This window comes from Geotrypetes seraphini, chromosome 10 (genome assembly GCF_902459505.1).
Source record: "Geotrypetes seraphini chromosome 10, aGeoSer1.1, whole genome shotgun sequence".
NCBI lineage: Eukaryota > Metazoa > Chordata > Amphibia > Gymnophiona > Dermophiidae > Geotrypetes > Geotrypetes seraphini.
Genome location: NC_047093.1, coordinates 23,064,012 through 23,087,537, shown reverse-complemented (window position 1 = coordinate 23,087,537; position 23,526 = coordinate 23,064,012). Strand labels below are relative to the sequence as shown.

At 41.7% G+C, this 23,526-nt stretch overlaps 1 long non-coding RNA gene across 1 annotated transcript in view; it reads left to right on the top strand.

Moving 5' to 3' along the window:
• The window catches only part of LOC117367691, a 37,911-nt gene extending 15,467 nt beyond the window's left edge, over positions 1 to 22,444 (top strand). Inside the window, exons 2-3 of the long non-coding RNA XR_004540824.1 lie at positions 20,905 to 21,042; positions 22,197 to 22,444. This is a non-coding gene — a long non-coding RNA (uncharacterized LOC117367691). The remainder of the gene's footprint in view (positions 1 to 20,904; positions 21,043 to 22,196) is intronic.
• Positions 22,445 to 23,526: the final 1,082 nt, after the last annotated feature.

The following is a 23,526-nucleotide window of genomic DNA, read 5'->3' as shown; positions in this document are numbered from 1 at the left end:
GTTCCCCAAGTCCATCTTAATAATGGCTTATGGACTTTTCTTCGGGGGAAATTAGCCAAACCTTTTTTAGACTCTGCTAGGCTAACTGCTTTCACCACATTCTCTGGGCAAGAGGATTTATACTAACTGAAATCCGGTGTAAATCCTGGCACGTAAGTTAGGCCTATATCCCCAGTATTCAGTAACACTGCACATAGAGTTACTAAATGGCTCCAAACAATAATATTGTCAATCTGTAGGTAGTTATTCTAAATGTCATACGTGCCAGATCTGCGTTATTACGACAGATCTAACTGGCTGTTTTTTATACCCAGTGTCAGGCAGAACATATTCTATTCGTTTTCACACTACCTGTTTGACAGATCATATAGTATATTTATTAACATGTCCGTGTCCAAAAATATATGTAGGCCAAACCTCACGGCCCCTTAAAACACGGATCACGGAACACAAAAGCTGCCTCAACACTGGCAAGATGCAGGCTCCAATCGTTGCTCATTGTCAAGAATATAATCATATTCTTTCAAGAATTAAGATGTTGTGCTATAGATCATGTCCCCATAAGTCACAAGAATAGACAACGCTTGCTTTTACGGAGAGAACTTTTTTGGATCTGTACGTTGAAAACGCAGGAGCCTGGAGGGTTAAATTCCAAACTGGAATGGCATCACTTACTTTGATCGAGAACCGTAGTTTTCAATGCTAACTTTGGTTTCGAGATTGGGACTATGTCACACACAATTGTATCCAATCACAATCTGACATGTGTATTTGAACTGACAAGTTAAATGGGCGGGGCTTTCTCCAGTTTCCATGTCTGAGGAGCCACCATATTGCATCTTGGAGCCACATTGATAGTATGTTGGGGCTTTCGGTCTATTGAATGAAGAGAAGAGAGAAAAGCTTTTCCACAGACGTTAAGTATTAAGTGTTTTATTTTATGTCTTGTAGGATTGACCACTTTCACATCTTGAGGCAGCTTATAACTAGCGAAATGCTGGCCATCGTCGATGTGTGGTGTACTTTTGCTTTCCATCTTCATGGGGCATTGCTCTTCAATGTTGCTGTGAGCTTTGAATATCGAACGGACACTTCCTCACTTGCATTGCACAAGGCTTTTTTCGTATAGTGAAATATTACATGAGGAGGTTTTTTATGCCAATGACTTGAATGTACCCCTTATAGTCTCCACTTATTAACAACCTGAGTTATTGGTTTGGTGGAGGGGGGATCTGAGGCTTTTTCCTACCTCATGATAATTTTCAAAGAAAAAAGGTGTTTTGAGGTGTTGGCTGAGGGCTGTCCGTTTTTTATTTCAATTTCCAGTGTTTTCAGCAACATTTAGTATTCTCTTTACGACTCCATTGGTTTTTTATGTTTATATGGTTATTGTGCCGTGAACCAGGTTGACAGTGTAGTTCTAATATTATTGGTTTTTCGAGTGGGCTTGTGTTGGATTATCCAGAAAAAGGAGGACAGGTTGAGACATCTGGGTTGTACTTACATTGAAAGCAATGGAAGTAAGGAGGACAAATTGAGAAATCCGGGTTTTACTTTAATTGAAAGAGGAATTAATGCATCTGTGCCATTTCTCAATGAGGCTGGTATGTTAATTATAGTGTTTGCTGTTTTTTGAACAGAAGGGAAAGAGTGTTAGCTGCTTGCCATGTGGATATTTTATGTATAAATTGGATTTGCGTCAAGCAGTCTTTAATAAGCTTGTCTACAGTAATGTAACGAGACTGGAAGAGTGGGCAAAAAAGTGGCAAATGAGTTTTAACATAGAGAAATGCAAGATCATGCATGTAGGGAAAAAGAACCCAATGTTCAGCTACAAAATGGGGGGGGGATCATTGCTAGGGTGAGCAACCTTGAAAGAGACCTAGGGGTGATGGTGGACACAACATTGAAAGCATCGGCACAGTGTGCGATAGCCTCAAAGAAAGCGAACAGAATGTTGGGTATCATTAAAAAGGGTATCACAACCAGGACGAAGGAAGTCATCATACCGCTGTATCATGCAATGGTGCGCCCGCACTTAGAGTACTGTGTCCAGTACTGTTCGCTGTACCTCAAGAAGGACATGGCAGTACTTGAGGGGGTCCAGAGAAGAGCGACTAAACTGATAAAAGGTATGGAAAACTTTTCATACGCTGACAGGTTGAAAATGCTGGGGCTGTTCTCCCTAGAGAAGAAGAAACTTAGAGGAGACATGATAGAAACCTTCAAAATTCTGAAGGGCATAGAGAAGGTAGACAGGAACAGATTCTTCAGACTGTGGGGAACCACAAGTACTAGGGGTCACTCGGAGAAATTGAAAGGGGACAGGTTTAGAAAAAACACTAGGAAGTTATTTTTTACCCAGAGGGTGGTGGACACATGGAACGTGCTTCCAGAGGTTGTGATAGGCCAGAGCACAGTACAGGGGTCCAAGGAAGGTTTAGATAGGTTCCTAAAGGATAAGGGGATTGAGGGGTACAGATAGAAGCAGAGGTAGGTTAAAGAAATGGCCCATCATAGACCTGATGGGCCACCGCGGGAGCGGACCGCTGGGTGCGATGGACCTCTGGTCTGACCCAGTGGAGGCAACTTCTTATGTTCTTACCTTCTTTCTTTGGCTTTTCTAATCTGTAACGTCACACCGTATAGCTGCATTGCTATAAAGTATTGGTGGAAAAGTCCAGGCAGCAGCCTCAGTACCCTGAGGCTGTGAGTTTAATTCCCACTACAGCTCTGGGTAAGTCACGTAACACTTAATTGCCCCATGTAAACCACATGGATTGTGTAAGCCACATTGAAAAATGAACAAGGGTGCTCAAATGTCCTTTATTCAGAATCTTCACTTGACTCAACAGGGGCTATGTTCCAGCTAGATGGTCTGCATCAGCAGTCTAAAATTTAAAAGTATAAGGAATGTAAACATATCACTGGTGGAAGTATTATAAATAAGTTTTGGATCAAATTGTTGACTTTAAACAATTTATTTATTAATTGGAATGAATTATACAACATTTTTAAATTATATAAATTTATTTTATATAATATAGGAAGTAAATTGAAAGAAACGAAGGCTTTAAATTTATGTTAGTTTGGAGAAATATAAGATTTATATGGAATCAAATTATATAAATTTGAAGATGGTAAAAGAAATCATTAATTCATTGAAAATATTAAATAATTTCAGTTAAGATATAGAATATAAGGAGAATAATTAACCTTTGTGCTTTAGGGTTCAATTATTTTTAATGAACTCAAATATAATATTATATTTGTATACTTATAATTGATTATATTTATATACTTATAATTTTTTCTCCATTAAGATTGTAAATTATGAATTTAAATAATATGATATTATACGTTGGAGATTTCATGATATCAATTGAAATATTTTTCTTTCAATATATTTAATTAAAAATGAAATGAGATTTCCAAGTTATAATGAATAAAGGTTAGGTAGAAATATACAATGTTAACAATTTTGATAGTGATAGAAGGGAATTAAATAACTCGTTAATGTTTTTTAACAATTAGTAAGGGGATATAAGGGTATGAAGAATAATTAATTTGTAGGTTTAATCAGATATTGTGGAGTTATATTTTATTTCTTTACAATTAATTTTAAGTTATGATTTTGTTTAATATGTCATTAAAAGTAGGAATTCTTTTAGATAAGGTTTTGGGGGGAACTTTGGGGTTTAGCTTCATATAAACACTTCCAAGCAGTCAATATTCATAAGGGGGGGGAGGGAGAGGGTAGGGGATAAAGGGGTAGGGAAATTGTGTATTATTGACTTATTGGAAAAAAAGGGGAATTAATGGGAATATGTTTTAGAATATTAATGAATAAAGTAAACAATGATGGTTAAATTTTTTTCTTTAAACGTTAATGGCCTCAATCATCCGATTAAAAGAAAGAAGACTTAATTTCTTAAAAAAAACAAGAAGCTGATGTTTATTACATTCAAGAAACTCACCTTTCGGCAATTGAATCATCAAAGTTAGAGGGAGGCTGGGTGAAACACTGTTTCTATGCTCCAGCCTTAGATAAAAAAGCAGGAGTGGCCATTTTAATTAATAAAAATGTAATGGAAGTTTTAGATTAATTCCTGCAGATATCTTGGGAAGATGGATTCAAGTGAGCATGAACTTAGGGAATGATACTTTGACGCTTGTTAATATCTATGCACCTAATTCGGGTCAAATGGAGTTTTTAAAATCTCTTCAGCAGTTGCTATTACCACTGGCTACATCTAAATTGATTATGGCTGGGGATTTTAATGCGGTTATGGATCCTTTGATTGATAAAAAACCAAGTAGAATAATGAAGTCATTAGGTTTGGATAATTTAGTTCAATCTTGTGGATTGAAAGATATATGGAGGATACTACATTTTAATGATCAGGAATTTTCATTTTGTTCTCAAGTACACAAATCTTTTTCAAGAATTGATTATTTTTTTGTGTCGTATACTTTGATTCAACAGGTCACAAAGGCTATCATTGATCCGATAATTTTTTCGGATCATGGAGGAGTTTGGATAGAATTGCAAATAACAGATCAAGATAGTGGTAGACCTGTTTGGAGGCTTAATAATGATTTGGTAGCTGAAGATAACTTTATTGAAGAATTACAACAAAAAATGTATGAATATTTTCAACTAAATACTTCAGAGGAAATCTCTTTAGTGACTGTGTGGGATGCATTTAAAGCTACTATAAGAGGGCATATTATTTCATTTTCGACACATATAAAGAAAAAGCTTAAAATGGAGTTCTCTATTTTGGAAAACAAAATTAAAGATTTAGAATTAAAATTGGCCTTAAAATGGGAACAAAACATATTACAGGAGTTGTTAAAAAATAAATATAAATATAATAAGATTTCCTCTAGAATGGCTAAAAAAGAGTTGTTTTACCAGCAGGCATTGTATTATGATACTTCGAATACGGCAGGAAGAATGTTAGCTAATTACCTTAAAGCAAAGAAAAAGAAAGTAAAAATTGTAGCAATAAAAGATGAAAGAGGAGAGATTCATTCTCAAATTAATAATATATTGGAACAATTTTTAAAATTTTATAAAGCATTATATTCTTCCAAGTTTGATTCAAATAAAGAAAGAATCTTTAGAAAAACCAATTACATTAAAAGAATTGCAGACTGCATTGAAATCCCTTAGAGTTGGATCCGCTCCAGGTGGTTGAGTTTTATAAATCGTTTCAAACTGTATTATTACCCCAATTGTTAAATTTATATCAAGATCAACTAATTAATGGTTGTGTCACAGGTACTATGGCAGAATCTTTAACTATTGTTTTGCCCAAGCCAAATAAAGATCCTACTTTGGTCTCAAACTACAGGCCTATTTCATTAACCAATGTGGATGAGAAATTGTTGGCAAAAATTCTAGCTTTGAGATTGGCTAAAGCTCTGTCATATATCATTGGAATGCACCAGACAGGGTTTGTTGCTCAAAGGCATTCTTCTAATAACACAGGACTAGCATTTCATATATTAAATTTATCAAAAACTCTAAAAGATCCAGCCTTCTCTGTGTCACTTGATGCAGAAAAAGCCTTTGACCGTGTGGAATGGACCTTTATGTACCAGGCAATGGAATGGTTTGGAATTAGTTCGGGATTTATACAAATGATTCAAGCCTTGTATATGTCCTCTTCTGCTAAATTGTATATTAATAATAATTTTTCAAAATGTTTTGATCTGAAGAGGGGAGTTAGACAAGTTATTGTTTGATATTGTATTGGAACCCCTTTTATTAGCTATACAACAATCAAAGGAGATTCAGGGTATTCCTTATTCAGGTCGGGAATATAAAGTTTCTACATATGCGGATGATATTTTGCTTCATTTGAAGAATCCGGAATCTACCATTCCACATTTATTGGAATTAATAAATAAATTTGGAGAAATATCAGGATATAAAATAAATTGGGATAAATCAGAGATTCTTCCATTAAATATTCATTGTCAAAAAGGATTATTTGATTCGTTTTCCTTTATTTGGAAGGATAAAGGCATCAAATATTTAGGAATTTGGATTCATAATACAATAGAAGAAACAATGAAGGTAAATGAAAAATATTTATTGACAAAGGTTACAGAGATGTGTGAACAATGGAACCCTTTGCATCTGTCTTGGTGGGGGAGAGTTCAGTCTGTTAAAATGATGATTTTTTACCTGTAGTTTGCTATCAAATGAGTATGTTATCAATTTATTTCCAGGGGTCCTTTTATAAAAAATTAAATAGTATTCTAACAAAATTTATTTGGCTTGGAAAATCTGCAAGAATTGCTATTGTATCTTTACAAAAGCCAATTGCAGAGGGAGGGGTAAATTTTCCAAACTTTTATAGGTACCATCAAGCCTATATTATGCGTCAAGGTATGTACTGGATCCTCCCTGAGCTCATGAAAGAGTTTCCGGATTGGTTGGCATTGGAATGGCAACTTAGGTTTCCTTTGAGATTGAGTCATGTCCTCAGTATCAAAATGCCTAGATTATATAAAGATCATAGAATATTAATAGATACATGGAAAACCTTGAGATATGTTAATGACTTAACACCTATTTCAATACTTCAATCGACAAAGACCATATGGCTAAACTCCAAGATTAAAATTGGTGGATATAAGGTCATCTGGAAAGATTGGATTAAGGCAGGTATACGTACTTTAGATGATATTATTTCTAATGGTAAGTTGTTTGATTTTTTACAATTGCAGTACAAATATGATCTTAATAAATCACAAATTTATAAATGGTTGCAATTGAAGCATGCCATTCAGGTAGGGTTCCCTGAATGGAAAAATTTTAGTAATAAGTACAGCCTGCCTTTCTTATGTTTTCAGGTGGACTTTCTGGGACATCAGGCTGCTCAGTGGTACAAATTAATATCTGAATTTATGAATAAAAAACCAAGAACTGGTCTTCGAGACATTTGGAGCATTGAGATTAAGCATCAAATTACTGCATCTCAATGGCCACGACTTTGGTCTTGGAGGATGAGATGTACAGTGTCAGCATCTATGAAACAAACTTGGTATTTTTTGTTCTATAGAGCATTATGGACCCGGTACGTTTACAAAAATTAGATTGTTCTAAGGCTAATAGATGCTGGCACTGTCATCTTGAAGCTGGTACATTGGATCATTTATTATTTTTTTGTCCTCTGATACATAATTTTTAGAAATCTATTTGGAGTCAAATAAATAATTTACTTGAGAATCCGGTAGCGCTTTCATATGATACGATACTATTTGGCACATCAATGAGGAAAAAGAGTCAAATATCTTCTAAAAACAATAAACTTTTACTCATAATGACAGGAGTTGCCATTCAACAAATTACGAGAAATTGGAAAAATTATGATAGACTAAGTTATAATTTCTGGTGGAATTCATTGTGCCATATTTTTAAAATGGAGAGAATATTAGCTATTCAGCAGAGACGATATAAAAGATTTATTGATGTTTGGGAGCCATTAACAAATTATTGTAAGGATTGATTATAGTTAATAATTTATTTTTCCCCTTTATTATTGAAGTATAGGGTAGGGGGAGGGTGGGTGTAAATTTTAGTTATTTCTGAAAATGTTATATGGGAGGGAGGGGGTAGGGAGGAATTTTATTATGATACAATATATGTATGATTAATATGTGTTATTAAAGTATATATGAATGTATATTTAAATTACTTGTTGAAGGTTTAAAAATGAATAAAGATTTTAAAAAACCCAAAACAACATATCACTATCAAATATCAAACAATATAAAATAATGGAATGAGGACATGTCCAGGTAAATCCGGATGGCTGGTAATAGAGAATGAAACGGTGGCAGTTACCCGTGGCTAGCTGTGGGTAACCCGCCAAAATGGTTGGGGGGGAAAAGTGCTCACTGCGGGCACGGGGACAAGGCCATCCACTGCCCCGTGGAGCAGTGAATGGCCTTGTCCCCGCAGTTAAGGGAGGGAAGGTGCACAGTCACTGATCGCGCGCATCCCCTCCTTCCCTCCCTCCCTCCCTACCTACCTATGGCCAAATCTATCTCCTTCCCTCTTTCTTACCTTTGCGGCGCTTTAGTAAAGAAACTTACTGAAGCCGGCAAAGCCTGCCTGCTTGCAGTCGCGTGTGTGTGGGCGGAAGCTTCTCCTCTGAAGCAACTTCCGGTAGGTAGGGAGATAGGAAGGGAGGGGGGCTGCGCGCGATCGGTGATCGAGCGCCTTCCCTCTCTTAAGTTTCTTTACTAACGCGCCGCGAAAGTAAGGGGAGGGAGGGAGATTCTCGGGCCACTGAAGGGCGGTGAGGTGGCGAGAGGGAAGGGTGGATGCTGCGGGAACGGGGTGGTGAAGGGAATGGCGGGGACGGGGCAGTGAAGGGGATGGTGGGGCAGTGACGGGGACAGTTTATTTCCCCGTGTCATTCTCTATCTGGTAACCCTACCCATGTGGATATATACATGCATATTTAAATTGGATTTCACTCTTAACTGGCAACCAGTGTAGCTCTAAACAAAAAACAAAAGGAATTGACCCCAAAATATCCACAAAGAAGAAAATCCAGAGAAAACCAAAAAAACTCTGTGGAGTGACGATGTTCCCAAATGGACTTTATTTGAAAGTATCAAAGTTCCAAAGGTACACTAAAATCATCCACATAAAATAATTCCATCCACATAAAATAATTCCATCCACATAAGAGCCTTAAAGGACCTAGTCTGCTAGGGATACAGGACCTAACATGGTCCGCGTTTTGACAAAAAGTCTTCTTCAGGGGTCCCTGGAGGTCCTATAAAGGTGAGTACGTGGGAAACAATTGTGTGGTGAACCAGAAGTGAGACACTGCTAGCATTTGCAATGGAAAGGACATGTCAGTAGAGTGCTGGCCCTTTCAAATCGGGTCAAGTCAGGAGCGACGATTGAAACAATCGGAGAAAGGCTGCAGTGGCAAGAATAAAGTCATCAAAATGCCCAGCACACAGGAGCGTCTTCCTATCTGGTGTCTTCCTTTGTTACATAACATGAATCATAAACTTACTGTCAAAATATTGTGAATTTCCAAACCTCGTAATTATCTTGCCTTGAGTTCTGCTAGGCTTCCGTGTCTGTCTTTCCTTTAATGTCTCTAAAGCACTGGAATTATCTTTTCAGCGCAGGTCAGTTATAACAGATTTATATCGTTCATGTGGTCCATTCATTCTTTTGCCTTGAAATATTTAGAGTGACGGGGCATCCTTCCCGTACAGGCCCAATTGTTGCCTGCATTTGTATTTCAAAGTAAGTTTTCCTGAGCCAGTTACATTCTTTTCTCTGCTTTCTCAGCACTATTATTACATTTTGTAAAGGAGTTTTGTGATTCGTGGATCAAAGCTTAAACGGGGGTTTTCTCTCCTGTGACTTTGCAAATGGAAGAAGTCCTTTAGTAAACAAGAACATTGGGCCAGCTTGAAAGATTTAGATTGTCTGAAAAGAAATCCTAAAATGCTTAGAGGCCGATATTAAAAAGGGCTTTTCTGGTTAGTCCTTCCACTGAGCCCAGTGTCTGGAGAGTGCTGCTGAATATTTATTCTGAGTGCCCCAGCACAATGTACCGTATTTTCACGCATATAACGCGCACGTTATACACGATTTTACAAATCGTGTATAATCATGCGCGTTATATTCGTGAGCGCGTTATCCCCTTTTTTTTTACATAGTTCCCCCCCCGACGTCCGATTCACCCCCCCACACACACACACAGGACCGCTCACACCCGCAGCCTGAAGGACCGCTCGCGCTCGAACACGCACCCGCACCCCCACCCCGAAGGACCGCTCACACCCCCACAGCCTCCCCACCCACCCCCATCATGTAGAAGTTTCCTACCGTCGTCCTGCTGCTTCCTCTGCCGGCAGTCCTGCCCCTTCTCTTAGCCAGAGAAAGGGCGGGACCGCCAGAAGAGGAAGCAGCGTAGACACAGGGCTAAGAGAAGGGGCAGGACCGCCGGCAGAGGAAGCAGCAGGACGACGGTAGGAAACTTCTACATGATGGGGGAGGGGTGGGGAGGCTGTGGGGGTGCGAGCGGTCCTTCGGGGTGGGGGTGCGGGTGCGGGTGCATGTTCGAGCGCGAGCAGTCCTTCGGGGTGGGGGTGCGAGCGGTCCTGCGGGGGGGGGTGAATCGGACGTCGGGGGGGCATCAGGCTTTTAGGGTGGGGACAGGACTTCAAGGGGGAGAGGAGAGTCGGGGGGGCTAAAGGAGAGTGGGCTGGCCAGAGGAGAGTCGGGCTGGCCAGAGGAGAGTCGGGGTGGGCTAAAGGAGAGTCGGGCATGGACAGAGGAGAGTCGGGGCGGGCGAAAGGAGAGTCGGGCAGCGACGGGAGAGTCGGGGCAGCATGCGCGGTATACAGGTGTGCGCTGTATATAAAAATTTATTTACATAAATTACAGTTCCCCTCGTGCTATACCCATGTGCGCGTTTTACACGGGTGTGCGGTAAATGAGTGAAAATACGGTAGATAGCGCCAGGGCTAGGGTTACCCGGACGTGTCTGGGTTTTGAAAAGCTTCCACCTCGGGACCACATCAGGAGAGCAGCTGGGCATCTGCGCATGCCTGGATGCAACACGGTGATGTCGCATGCATGCACACGGGCATGCGACGTGGTTGCGTTGCGTCCGCGCATGTGCAGATGACCTCCCGACACGGTCCCAAGGATGAGAACAGGTTGAGGGGGCGGGGATGGTGGGCGGGGCTGGGGCAGAGCAGGGCGTGGATTGGACGAAACTGGGCAGGGCTGGGTGGAACTGGGCGGGCCTAGGGGGCGGGGCTATGGGGGTCCGGATTTTACAGGAGTAAAGTCTGGTAACCCTAGCCAGCACGATGTGTGTGTGGAACGGGGAGGAAACTAAAGTTCATCAGTGGCTAGTGACTGGGTAAACTACTGCTGCTGAATTTTTAGATCTTTTTTTCCCTATAGAAGCTGTATTTTGAAAAATTCTGATGCCTCGGACTCCATATTAACCCCTTAGGGGACTATATACAAAAGGGTGTTCTTAACACATAGTTAGCCTGCGCAAAGAGGCTACTGCAGAAACCCGCTTGCGGTGTTTTGCTTGTTTGGAGCACACTATCTCTTGCCTTGCAGATTTTTTAAAAAATATTTTAGGGAAGGGGCATATCATATGTAGAGAAGGGATAGGAAAGTGTTAACCAGCTAACACGTTATACTTAGGCCCATATTCTATAAGAGACGTTTCAACTTAGTCTCCAGAAGGCATCCTACCGGCCAATCTATTCTGCCAACTGGCTTTCCTCCCAGTCAGAACGTGGTTGCATTTAACCGGAGTGAACGTAACGTGAAAGAATTAGAGGTGGGACCTATGACATCAGTGCGCATAAGCGGATTGGGTGCTTATCCGAATTGCAAATATCCGGAGTTTACATCCATTGACTTTAATGTTAAAAAAACGGGACTGTGGCGATAGGGTGCGGATAACCGAAGCGTGTGCTTAACCGACGTGCACTTAGGTGGAGTCGACTGTATTCGTCACTTAAGCAGCTATGGTGAATCACATGATGATAGAATTGTGTTCTATGTCGTCCTGCTTAAGTGCTGAATGTCAGTATTTAAGTGGCTAAGTGCCGACTCCTAGGAATGCCCACAAACTAGCTAGTTTTGACGTAGCCACTCAGGCCCGGTTTATGTAGCTGTTGCCGTTGCCGGTGACTGCCTTAAAAGCAGCCACCGGTCGCACGTCACTCATACGACGGGGTACGGAATCGTGCCTCTAACAAAGGCAGGCGCCGGAAATGTAGGCCAGGGCTTTCCTGGCCTTCATTTATGGCGCCTGCCTAAGATGTGAACCGTGCCTTCGTAGATGCTTTAAGCCACCTAATGCCACTTCTGGTATTAGCCACGCCCACAGCGCCAGTAGGCTCTTTGAAACTCAGTTAAAAATGTCATTTCAACAGTGTTGTTTTTTGTGTTTTTTTTTACTGAGTTTGGTCGCCTACCAGTGCCTAAAAATCCGGCACCATTTAGAGAATCTGGGCCTCACTCGTCATTTTCAGCGGCACCAGCCAGTTAAGTATCACTGAATATGCCCAGTTAGCCCCAAACTAGCGATTTAATTGGTCGGAAGCTGTTTCTGGCTGCCTAAATCACTTTGAATATCTTCCCCTAAATATTTTGCATGCAAACCCGTTTGCAAAGTTCAGTGCACTCTAGTAGCTAACGTACAGCATAATTAAACCATTCCAAAATCCAGCTAGAAATGGTGACTATATCATGGAGAAAAAAACATCTGGAGTTGATTGTTCTGGAAATCTGGGTCTTTTTCATTCTGTGTATTACGATACATTTTTCCTCATTCCGCCACGCAATTAACAGCATGGCAAATGGAAATAGACAGAAGGTTCATCTATAATGAATCTGTATTCAAAAGACCTGGAAACCTTGGAGACATCTCATAAAGATGACAATGGGCACAAATTTATCATGCCCTGATGCCTTCAAGCTACTTTTCCATAAACATGTTACAAGCATGACAAATGGAATGGAATAAGGAGATGAAACTGCTGTCCGCTTTTATCGCAGAAGCATAAGGCGTTCCTAAGTTTCAGATCAGCAATCAAAGGATTTGTGCTCCTAATGTTGAGAGTTAGGCTCCTAAGTTGGCCTTTTTGCAGTGCCAGCGTTAGAGGGGGGGTCAAAAAGGGCAGCTGCCGTGGGCCTCATAGGTCCAGGGAACCCCCATGAGATGGAATATCCTTCCTTTCTCCCCATCCAGTTCCGAAGCCCCCCTCACCTGTAAAAATACAAGAAGGTTGTCGGTGTGGCAGCAATTCTCTTAATGCTTCCCATGGTCTCCTTGGTGCTCTTCTACTTCCATGGTCTGACCCCGCCCCTCTGATGCAACTTCCTGTTTCCACTTGGGTGGATCATGGCAGAGGAAGAGCACCAAAGAGGTTGAGGGCAGCATTAGAGAATCACTGCCGTGCCAGTGACCCTCATACATTTTTACTGGTAAGAGGGGCTTCGGAACTGGGTAGGGGAAGAGAAGGACATCCCTGCCCATGGGGCCCCCCTGGAACAACTGATTTTAAAATGAAGGGAAGGATATTGGATGGGAGGGCATGTGGTGGACTCGTCGGTAGGGGTGGGGGGAAGAGGAGGAAGGGAGATATGCTAGATGAGAGGGCATTTGGAGGGTGGGAAATCAGGGGAGGGGCAGGGAGGAGAGGAATTGGGAGGTCTCCTCCTTAATTTCTGCCCTGGGTTCCAGCATGTCTAACACTGTCTCTGTCCCTTTGAGTGCCTAACTTTATACTCAAAAGTTCCTTAAACTCCTAAATTTAGGAGCATAAAAAGTGGGTGGCAACAAGGGCAGATTTAGAGCAGAGCTTAACACTGATTTTTAATACTAGGCTCCTAAATTAGGTTTATCAAGTTTCAAGTTTATTAAAATTTGATTCATCGAAGAGATTCTGGGTGTGCCATGACAGATTGCAGAATTGTACCTTATAAAAAAAATTTTAAAAAAAATTCCCTTCATAAGATGACATGTACATTGCGTATGCAAGAGTCTGTCAGTGTTATGAATATTTGTGTTCGTAAGGATTCAACCGCCCAGACAAGCATCATTCTTTGACGTGATTGGTCCTTGAAAACTAACGGCAAGTAATTTTAGTTTTATTTTATTTTTTACTAGTATTTTAGCCCGTTACATTAAAGGGTGCTAGAATATATGTCTGTGTGTCTTTATTTCTGTCTCTCTCCCTGGCCCCCTTTGTCTGTCTGTCTTTCTGTGTCTCTCCCTGCCCCTGTGTCTTTCGTCCTTTCTTTCTATCTATCTGTCTCTCACCCTGCCTCCTTTGCAGCAGCATTTCTCTCCCACCACTTCCCTGTGCAGCAGCCACAGCAGCATTCCCTCCCCCTCCATTTCCCTCCCCCCACACCACTTCCCTGTGCAGCAGCAGCGTTTCCCCTACCCCCTTTCCCTCTGTCCTCATCCACCTGTCTCTCGCAGCTCCTCCTCGTCCTCCTCCAGCCAGTCTTCAGCGGCCTGCAGCCGCCGACAGCCGCTGCGGCCTTCAGCCACCGAGGCCTGCCGCCGCTGCAGCCTGCAGCTGCCGACAGCTGCCACGGCCGACATCCGCCTCGGGGGATTCACTCCTGCCTGCGGGAGACTACAGCACACGTAAAATGGAACATGCAGGTGGGAGTGCGCATGCGCGCTTAGGGCTTTATTATATTAGATGCAGTAGTTATCCTAACTTGAGCAACAAAGCAATCAAGGCTTTGTTATCTTTCGGATCTTCTTATCTTTGCAAACTGGGATTTTCAGCACTGACAGAAATTAAATTTTTAAAAAAAAAGAGAGAACTGCAGATGGTGGATGATGAAATGCGTGTTTGCTTGTCAACTATCGAGTCACATTTTGAGTTAATTTGCTCTCAAAAACAAGCTCATCCATCGCATTGTTTAGCAGTTCTAGTCTATGTACCTTAGGGCTCCTTTTACTAAGCTGCGTTAGGGCATTAACGCGTGGAATAGCGCACACTACAATTCCACGCGCGCTAGACGCTAATGCCAGCATTGAGCTAGTGTTAGTTCTAGCCATGTAGCGCGGGGTTAGCGTGTGCTAATCTGCTGCATGCGCTAAAAACGCCAACACACCTTAGTAAAAGAAGCCGTTAGTTTTACCGTTGTTACAATTAACCATGCATAGCTTAAAGAAGTTTGGGCTCCTTTTATTAAGCCGCGCTAGCGGGGTTAACGTGCGCGGCTTTTCATCACGCGTTAACCCCCCCCCCCGCGCTGGCCTAAAAACTACCGCCTGCTCAAGAGGAGGCGGTAGCGGCTAGTGCGGCCGATGGTTTAGCACGCAGTATTACGCGCGTTAAACCACTAGCGCGCCTTTGTAAAAGGAGCCCTTTAAATAAATAACCCTCAATCTGAATTTTTTTCTTGGTTGTGCAATTTTATACTTTCAATTAGAAGTTATTGACATATATAAGTTTTCAAGTTTCAAGTTTTATTAAATTTTGATTTTACGCAATATCAAATATTTCAATGCGTATTACATAATTGAAATGTACAATAAAAAAAAACTGGGGTGACAAATACAAATACAAATAAGACAAAATTATACAAACTAATCATTATGAATTATTAATACAAACTGAAACAAGTGGGTAAAGAAAAAATGGAATTACAATTTAAAAAAAAAAAAAAAAAATTTTTTTAACAATTAAGGTTTATACATAAGGGTAGGTGAGAAAAATGATGAAGGAGAGAAAGAGAGAAAAGAAAAAAAAAAAAAAGATGTTTTGATAGAAAAGAAAGAAATGTAAGATTAAAAGAACTCTTTTAATTTCTATGTTGATGTTCTGCATATTTGATTCCTAAAGGATAAATATTGTGTTTATTATCATTATCTATTTATGTATTGAATGCATCTCTATAAAGAATGGTTTTCAAACCATGTTTAAATTTGTCTAGTGATGTTTCGTTACGTAAATAAATAGGTAGATTATTCCACAGTTGAGGTGCTTGCACTGAAAATATAGTTGTTCTTCTTGTCCCAATTATTTTTAATGAAGGGATAGTTAGTAAATTTTGTTGTGTTGATCTTAGCGTCCTTTACATTACATTACATTACATTACATTAGGGATTTCTATTCCGCCATTACCTTGCAGTTCAAGGCGGATTACAAAAGAATTATCCAAGATGGATTACAACAAGAACTTACAAAAAAAAAAAAATTGGTCATTTTCAAAAAGAGTAAGAAATGGGTAAGGTTATTTGTTTGGGGTAGTTGGCTTTAGTGAGAGGTGGAGTTTGAGACTTGCGGTATATACTGCTTATTTAGAGCACTGGTCTTTGACCTGGGAGCTGCCGCACGAAGGACCCAGCAGCAGCAATTCTTATGTTCTTATGGCCTAAGTGGTTTACATTGAAGTACTCAACTATTTTTCCCTATCTGTCCCGGTGGGCTCACCCTCTATCTAATGTGCCACGAAAAACATTTGCTCCGTTTAGTGTGCCGGAGCTGAAAAAGTTTGAGAGACACTGTTAGAGCGCTATCAGAAGCAAGCAGCGCTGTACATTAAACACACAAGAGACGGTCCCTGCTCGAAAGAGCTTACAATCTAAGTACAAGACATAGGGCGGATCAATATATTATGCTCACGAAGGGACAAACGAGGGAAGAAGAGCTAGTGAGGGTACAGGCTACAGAGGGAATGAGAGCAGATATAGTGTATTACAAGCTGCAGGAGTTAGGGCCTAAACGCAGCTTCGAAAAAGTGGGCTTTGAGCCTGGATTTCAATACCGCCAGGGATGGAGCCTGGCGTATCAATACAGGCAGGCTATTCCAGGCATACAGCGCAGCAATGAAGAACAGGCAGAGGCGGGAGTTGGCAATACAGGAGACGTACCCGAAGAATAGAGTTCCCAGGGCAGGTTTTTGGGAGAGATAAGAGAAGAGGAATTTGAACCGTATGTGGAAGAGGACAGGGAGCCAATGAGACGACTTGAGGAATCTGTAGCTTACAAACAAAATTATATCCAGGCAACAAAAGTGAAGTTATTATTTACAAAGTGTAACTTACAGGCAATCACTTTCATTACAACTAATTAGAAAGGAGGCAGAGTTTCAGTACAGTTCACCACACAATAATAATCCCACAGATGAAATTTCTGTACAGTCCATCTTATTAAGGATCTAGTCCTGGTCTAGTGCCACCTTCTTTCATGTCAAGCTCACACATTAGAATTCAAGAGACAAAGAAATGGTCAGAAAATCAAGGCAGGAAGTAAATGGTAGAGCTTATTCATGCACCTCAGTGAAAACTGATGCACAGCAGGTCCGCTAGAGAGTCATTGAAAAATGAGCTATGGAAGAATTGAAACCTGTAATTATGAACAGATCTTGAATACCTCCAGCAGAGCCCCAGTAGCTCAGAAAGCATATTTAGTTGTAGATAAATGTGGTATGGTACAGTTACGGAAAATGTTATTTAAGGGGCATGTCTTAAAGCAGGGGTCTCAAAGTCCCTCCTTGAGGGCCGCAATCCAGTCGGGTTTTCAGGATTTCCCCAATGAATATGCATGAGATCTACGTGCATGCACTGCTTTCGATGCACATTCATTGGGGAAGTCCTGAAAACCCGAATGGATTGCAGCCCTCAAGGAGGGACCTTGAGAATAGATCTCTATCTTAAAGGGATCTAAGAGATTAAACACAGCATTGCGTACTTAGATCACTGGGGGCCAGATTCTCAAAACTTCAGGTTGCCTTAAACACGGTCACTAAACTAGGTCCACCTGGTTTAGCCTGCATGCATTTTATCGGCGAATTATCAAAACGGTTTATCGCGAGCTTTCTAGGAGTCTCCGACACTGCCGTGCAAATGGGCTCTTGAATATTGAAACGGGCACTCCGGTGGATTCTTAAACATCGCCGAGCCATTCTCTAAGAGCGGCGCCGGCTTTTGGCGACAAAAATCAGCAACTGGTCCAGGGGTGCTGGTACAGTGCCAGCAATGTTAAAAGTGTATCTTGTAGCATGTGTTTTGACTGTGGCTAATGAAAAAAAAAAAAAAAAAATTACACGATTCTCATAAATTATAGGGTTTTTTATGAGGGAGTGGTGAAAGCACGTTTCTTGAGCGCCTGTATTATAACCCTCCTTGGCAGCAGGAGAGATGCCCACTCTCTCCCGCCACATACAACATCCTTCTGGAAGTGGGAGAAATGCCCACTCTCTCCCACAACAAACAATAGCCCCCCCAATAGTGGGGGAGATGCCCAATTACTCCCCCCACCAACCAACACCCCCCCCCAATCCCCCTCGGCAGCAGGAGAGATGCCCATGCTCTCCCACCGCCAAGCAACACCTCCCCCCCCCCCGTATCTCTGACATCTCCCCCCCTTAACTTACTTTAGATGACTTGCCAGAGGGATGTCTACTCCCTCCGGCCAGCTGGCCCACCTCTTCAAAATGGCGAGCCTTTCCCTCTGCGGTGCAACCGGGGAGGCTCTGATTAGCCCAGGTTGTTTAAGGCCCCTCCCATAGACCCAATCTCTCCTGCTGCCACTCACCCCCCCCCCCCCAACACACACACACCCTGTCATCAGGAGAGGTGCCCAATCTCTCCCACTGCCAACCAACACACACCCCATAGGAGGGGACCTTAAACAACCTTGGCCAATCAGAGCCTCAAGCCCCTTCCCAGATACATCTGGGGAGGGGCCTAAGGCTCTGATTGACCCAGATGCATAAGGCTCCTGCCACTGGTTAAAACTTGTAGCACCTGGATACTACATATAATTCCAATTAATTGTTGGTGTACTGTGATGTTTTAACATGCAATGCATGCTGTGAATGTTTCTAGCATTTTGTGATCCCCCTAACCATGGACCCCTGATGAAGGTACTTTCACATGCCGAACCACCCACCCTGCAGTTCTACACCATCTCTACATTACGCCAGTATTTGGTTCACTGTATCTCAAGACTGGTCTGACCAATATAGGCGACTCAGCCTTGAGATCAGCACCAACCAGAGATTATTTGAGATCATTATTTGTTACATCGTTGTACCAATTGTATTTACTTCTTGTTTGTTTACAATTAACCTGATTACATCCAGCCCATTTACTCCACTTTCTTCTGCATTTGTACATGCTCCTGCCCAAATGGACCTCTCTAGATCAGGGCAGGGAGGTGCCTGACATTGTCAAACCTGTCAGTGACAGCCATTAACAACAGAGGAAATGTCAAATAACATTTCCTCTGTCATGTCCTGTCATTGCAAACAAAACCCAACTCATTGTTGTTTGCAATGACAGGAAATGACCAAGAAAATGTTACTCCTCGGGTTTTGGTAGTGACCTGGATTGGCCACCGTGAGAACGGGCTACTGGGCTTGATGGACCATTGGTACTCCTTGGGTTTTGGCTAGGTACTGGTAACCTGGATTGGCCACCGTGAGAACGGGCTACTGGGCTTGATGGACCATTGGTACTCCTTGGGTTTTGGCCAGGTACTGGTGACCTGGATTGGCCATCATGAGAATGGGCTGCTGGTCTTGATGGACCATTGGTCTGCCCAATAAGGCTATTCTTATGTTCTTATTTCCTCTGTTGTTGTTAATGGCTGCCCATCCCTACTAACCAGTGACTTTAATAACTCCTAAATTGTTTTGTGTAGTTTCGTATAATTATTATTTTCGTATAATTATTATTAATTATTATTATTAATAAGATGAAGTTTTTATAAGCAAAAAAGATGAAGAAATATTTATAAAATTAATATGTTTAAAGAAAATTTTCATGACAGTTACGAGTTGAACTATAAAATATAAAAATTAAAAAATTAAAAAATATTAGGTTTGATATACACAGGGTGAACTCAGTGAGGAGTGCTGCTACGCTGATATCTTTCAGAGTAGCGTTCTGAAATATCCCCAGTGTCTATATATCAAAGTTTAGTTCTTTGCATTTGGAGTTATACAAGGCATGATAGCTGGTTTGCTTTGGACTGTTATTTAATACTTGCCACAAAGCCATTGATTTCTACTTCTAGTGTTAGCCACACATACAGTGGCGTTGGACGTCATAAAGTGCCCCTGGAGCCGCAGTGAAGGTGTCATTTTTCCAGGTGCCCGAAGGTGCCTACATTTTTTTTTTAACAGCTTGGATCATTTTTAAATGGCTTTTTCCACTTAAGTTAGGCGCTAAAGGGATCTTCCTGGACCTGATGAGTAATATATTTTGAAGGAGCACCATTAAGAGCTCTTGCCTCAACAGGCAGCCAGCGCAGTTTAATCAGAAGGCAGAATAATGAACCAAATGCGCGCTAACAAATGCACATCCTTCATGTGAGCTATTTCCTCCAGTGACTGAGGCAGAATAACACTTCAAGAGCGAATAAAAAAATGGTAGTCTCGGCCGTTGGTCAGCAGTGACACCTAGTGGCTGGACTTGGCATCTGTGTTAGCCAAGCTCCTAAATCAGTGGTGGGCAACCTCAGTTCTCGAGGGTTGCAACCCCGTCAGGTTTTCAGGATGTCCCTAAAGAATATGCACGAGATCTAATTTCATACAGTGGAGGCAGCGCTTGCTGGTAGATCTCATGCATATTCATTGGAGAAAACCCATCCGGGTTATGGCCCTTGAGGACCATGGTTGCCTATCCCTGTCCTAAATGGACCATTGTTTGTGGCCTTTGACTAATGACCAGTACTATCATGGCTAGCTGAACTTGAAAAAAAAAATCTTATACAGAACATATTTAATGCAAACAGTGGAACAGTGAGGATGAGCAGTGGCATCCCTACCCCGTCCTCTTCCCCGCGTGCCCACCCTTTCCCTGTACCTTTTTAACTTCGGCGCCAGCTGCCACCAACTTACTGCCCGCGTCGGATTTGGCACTCTTTCCGACGCAGGTCCCGGTAGCGACATCGGAGAGAGCGCTGTAGCTGACATGGGCAGTAAGTTGGTGGCTGCTCACGCTGAAGTTAAAAAAAAAGATACGGGAGAAGGGGTGCGCGCGTGGAAGGGGAAGGAGTGGGAAGGGGGAGGAGGAGGGTTGCCGATGCCCCGAGGAAGATGATGCTCAGGACAGACCCTTACTACACCATAAAAAAAATGCTGGACCAGTCAAAGCCAGTTCCAATTAAGCCGGAAGCCTAAAGGAACAGAAGAAAATGTCTGGAAAGGAGAGAATGAAACTAAAATAGTTGATAGATTCATCTTGTGCTACCATATAGTTTAATTGGAACCTATGGTGACAACTGTGACCATGTAATTGAAAGCTGCGAAGGTGGTCATTATATTGTGTTTGAATAACCCACTTTATATTTCTCCACTCTAAACCATTGTTCTCTGTTTTTCCACAGGAAAACATCACATAATGAGCTTCATATTTGATTTTCCTACTTAGCAGGTCCTGATGGTGTTCAAGAAGTCCGCTGAGAAGAATGACCTGGCTCGGAAAGCGAACGTCAAAGGACTGATCCTGGGTAGACCTCTCAAAGGTGTGGAAAATGAGGCAGATGCTTTTTCCATCAACACGCTCTCTCCCGTCCACACTTTCCACACCATACGTACAAAGCAGTCACTGTGCATCACGCTTCTGCTCCGACGGCCACTCAAGCATGTTAGATTTCTTGCTTCTTGACGTGCTTCATTGTGTCTCCTGGAGTGAGGCAGGTGCTTCTTTGTTAAAGGCCCGAATTGAAGCATCTGGCTTTAGGAGAGAGACTGAATCAGAACTGCTCCTTTGGCGCTGCCTATCCTGTCTTTGCCTTTGGTCTCTGTAACTTTGCATCAATGTCAGATGGCACAGTAGGCCCGAACAAATGGACGAGCAATGGGCAGGCAGCCATCTTGCTGCAATGAGATCCCCCGACCGCCTGTGTCTCATTTCATGATTAGGAAACATCCTATCAGCAAACCTGGAAAGAAAATCCAAATAAAACTTGAGATTTATATTTCAAGAAGCAATGCTAATTCCCCCCCCCCCCCACACACACACACACAACTTTTCTTCATTCCATCAATAGAAAAAGATTTCAAATCATAGACACATTCCCATTCTATGTTATATTTCAATGCAGAACATATGGAACTTTCAAATAATGTGCCACCCAGTTCGATGATCTCTCTCTGCAGTTGTGTAGCGAGAGTGAGAGGCACCCAGGGCAGTCAATCTGCTGACTGGAATATTCAGGAGAGAGTCAGCTGGCTAAATACCACTGAATATCGGTACTGGTAGATGGGCAAGATGCACCACTATTGACAGGGAGATCCCAAGGTACCAGGAGAGGAGCTCTGAAAGTGCACCAGTACTCTTTTGAGTTTATTTTACACTATGGAGTCTGTCTGCTCTCTTCCAAGGAGCCTATTTTTTTCTCTGATAAACTTAACCAATGCCTAGCCCCTCTGTACCTGAGCCCTGGGTGTGACCTTTCAGTCTCTAAGCCTGATTGTTTTTTCCTCTTTCCACACACATTAATTCAAGCTCTCTTCATCTGAAATCCAAGAGAGATATGGTAAGGAAATGGTTGATGATCTCAGATTCACAATGATATTAAAAAACCGTAGGATTTGAAAGTGAGGTTGGGATAGGCTTGTTGGATTGCTTGTCGAAAAGCTTATGGTGATGTGATTTTCACTGTTTCTTTCCCAGTCTGACTGGCTAGGAGACTCGATGGGGATTGAACCTGAGATCCTTAGGAGAAAAGGTTGGATTCTTGGACCTGAAGAAATGGGAGCTGTACAAACACTGTAGAAGTCATTGAACAGTTATTCTCTGGACATCAGTAGGCACAACAAGTTCCCAGAGGAACCCATTGGACAAGCATGAGGTTGGCTTTAATCAGAGACCAAGTGGGCTCCTCCAGAAGTTTATCTCTCTTTCTACTGTCTAGAACAGTGGCTCCCAACTCAGCCAGTCAGGTTTTCAGGATATCCCTAATGAATATGCATGAGAGAGATTTGCTTATCTGTCACTTCCATTATATGCAAATCTCTCTCATGCATATTCATTAGGGGTATATTGAAAACCCGACTGGCTGGGGGTCCCTCAGGACAGGGTTGTGAACCACTGGCCCTAGAAGATGACAATGCATTGGCTTTTCATTGGCTATATTATTTCTGTGACTTCAGCTGTACAATTTTATGTTATGTTATGCTCAGAACCGGCAGGAGTTGTTGATAGCCCAGAGAAGCGTTGCTTGAGAGACTTTTCCCTGACACAGCGGGGATGTAATTCTATCCCGTGAAACGCAGGCTGCGTTGGATGATTGAAAGCAATAAGCAACGGCCTTGGTTTCTAAAGAGCATAAGCTAAGTACTTTAAGTTCTAAAAGTCTGAAATGAACTAAAGTAGTTTACAGCACAAATGCACTTTTTGACATAGCACTTTGAAGCACCAGTGCACTTTTTTTTAAGACTAGTACAATTTTTTCTGTCGGTTTTGAGTTTTGAAATGAGCTGTGAGGTTTTGTAAGCACAAAGTATTAATGAATTTTCTTAAGTACAAAGTATTAATGAATTGTGAGGTTTTTTTTAGGATTTAAACAATTGAGTTTAGTATAAATTTCAATATAGATTAATTGGAGACTGAACAGTGATTAATTAAAGAGAAAGTAATTTAAGAAATAAAGAACAAATTAATAGTTTTAGTTATGGTACGGAGGATGGGTTCAAGCCATTGATGGAAATAGGAGTAAGAGAAAAAATTGTCTTTCTCTTTGAGAAAACCCGGAATGGGTGAAACTCCATAATCTGAGGCTTGTTCCAATTTATATAATAATCAGAGGGAAAAAATGACCTGCAGTGTCATTTTGACTTATATCAGTGGTTCTTTATTTTATATGTTATGTTTAGAACATGGACCCTTGAGTATGTTTAACGAATTGAAAAAGATGCTGGAAGATGTGACTGCTTAGATCTGAGAAGAACCTGCATTGAATTTGTTCCATTTCAGTACAGTAATTAATCAATGTTTTATTTCT